Below are 2,500 nucleotides of genomic sequence, written 5' to 3' on the forward strand. Positions count from 1 at the left end.
ATCCTAGCACTCACCAGCCATTTTAAACTGACAAGTAACTGTTAAAAACAGCACTCACCGACGCACTTATTCTTACTGTACTCTAATGTTTTTTTTTTTTAAACTGTCCTAAAATTGTGAGAATTGTTCTAAAAACTTACTGTTTACCATGTTGTTAGTCGCTTTGGTTAAAAAGCGTCAGCCAAATGTAATGTAATGTAATGTAATGTAATAACATGATCAACAGATTCCTAATGCTGTGACTTACAGCAATAACATGATTAACAGATTCCTAATGCTCTGACTTAAGGCCCATTCACACCAAGAACGATATCGATAACGATAACTATAAATAAATATCGTTCTTGTTAATATAAATGACGACGTTCACACATAAACTATAACGATAACGACATGAAGAACAATATCGTTGGGGATCACTTTCAGAGCGATTTTCAGAACGATAATAAGCTAATAGCCAATCAGAACCCATCGAATTTTTACCGTCACATTCATTAACACAAGGAGAGACTTTAATTATCGTTGTTCAGTGTGAACGCTTTTATCGTTATGGTTATAGTTATCGTTATCATTATCGTTCTTGGTGTGAATGGGCCTTTACAGCAATAACATGATCAACAGATTCCTAATGCTGTGACTTACAGCAATAACATGATCAACAGCAATAACATGATCAACAGATTCCTAATGCTCTGACTGGAAGTTTTCAGCGACTTCCCTGCTTATGATTTGCGATGCTTCCATCAGTGGGAAAGAGCCCAAACATCATTGCTCACTAACACTACCCTGAAGCGTTGCTCAAAATAGTGTTAGTGTATCCCTGCCTCTGTGTCCCTGTGTGTTCCTGTCTGTCGGGAGTGTGTATCTGTGGGTTGCATCCCTGTGTGTTCCTGTCTGTCGGGAGTGTGTATCTGTGTGCTGTATTCCTGTGTATTGCTGCCTGTCGGGACTTTGTGTGTGTCTGCGGGTTGGCAGCTGTAATGCCATTAGAGCCAAACAAAGACGGACGGTCAGGCCGCTCCTCCCCAACATCCGGCTCCGAGCCCTGTGCAGTCCACAGCTCTGGGCGGTGGAGAGGTGTCTTTATGGCAGTGCCGTAATTAGCCAGCATCTCTAATCCTCACATGGAACACTAAGCGTCTTACAGCGCTAATCTCTGCAGTGCTAGGCTAGCACACACTGGTGTAGCACACCACGCCAATGATCTGCTGTTTGTTTGTGTGAGTGTGTGTTTGTTTGTGTGAGTGTGTGTGTCTTTGTGGTGTAACGGTTCATGTATTCGTACTGAACCGAAACGGTACGGGCATCACGGTTCGGTGCATGAATTTACACGGAGAATACACAGTATAAAAATACATAAAACTTGTGTGCGGATTAATTCATGTAATGCGCAATACTGTTAAGTACGAGAGTTACGAGAGTTCTATAGCGATACCTAACGCTAATCTGTAGCCTCGCCTTAGCTCTTTAGCTCTGATTGGCGCCTGTGTTATTTTTTTGCCATGTCGTCGGTCGAGTCAGTCAGAGATAGCAGCACTAAGCGAGTGGTGGCGACCCACAATAGTTAGAGGATCCGCTGGTCTCTTTAAGATCGCAAGTTTGAGAACTTCAGTTACAGTAGTACAGGCGAGAGAGTGGTGGATAAGATGAAACTGTGTGTCGGCGTTGTTCAGCAGTTGGGTATGTGAGTGGAAATATATTGAACATGCTACACATATTCGAAGCCATCACCCAGATGATGTAGGCTCACTGAAACGAGAAAAAAAAGACTTCCCCTGCGCTTCACCAGCCTTTGGATACACATACAAATAGGGCCAAAACCTATGGCTTGAATGAAATGATTTCGTAATGACAGAAAGCTATGTAAATCGCGTGGTAATTACCTTTATGTTAGGGTAACTTGTAACTTCTCACATGAGGAGCTTGTAGTGTTAAGTGCATAGAAAGTAAAAGAAAGTGTCAACGCTAACCAGGCTAATAAACAAACCATGCTACGGTGACTTCTAGTTGTAGTCTGTTTATGAAATGAAAGGAGCAATTTCGTTTTTTTAAAAGAAGGCAAAATAGTGTGATATTTTCACAGTTAGTAGATTATTACTGTACACACACTGAAAAATTATGAGACAAATTGTAGACCCTTCCCAACTTAACACGGATGTTGAAAGTGGATTTTTAAAAATCACTATTCTATGTAAGTTGCACTTTCAGAAATAAGAGATGCTGTAGGCCTATTTTCAGTTTTACAGTATAGCTGATTGTCTTATTTTGTTTACAAGTTACAGATGGAGTCTGGGTACTTATTGTTTAGCCTACATCTTACACACTACAGGCTGTTGCAGATAGCTCAGGGAAGAGACTGTATGACACTAGGTGGTACAGCCTGACACATGCACAATAAAAAAAATTGCTTTCTGCATTTTTATTTTGCTTTTCCCTCCATTGTATCAAACTCGAAACCGAACCGTGATGTCTGAACCGAGGTATGTACCAAACCGTGACT

The 2,500-nt window shown here is 41.1% G+C and overlaps 1 protein-coding gene across 4 annotated transcripts in view; it reads right to left on the reverse strand.

Moving 5' to 3' along the window:
* Positions 1–2,500, reverse strand: part of lrrc75bb (leucine rich repeat containing 75Bb) — a 47,980-nt gene that overhangs the window by 25,732 nt on the left and 19,748 nt on the right. The gene's annotated exons all lie outside the window — the stretch shown is intronic.

This window comes from Alosa sapidissima, chromosome 13 (genome assembly GCF_018492685.1).
Source record: "Alosa sapidissima isolate fAloSap1 chromosome 13, fAloSap1.pri, whole genome shotgun sequence".
NCBI lineage: Eukaryota > Metazoa > Chordata > Actinopteri > Clupeiformes > Clupeidae > Alosa > Alosa sapidissima.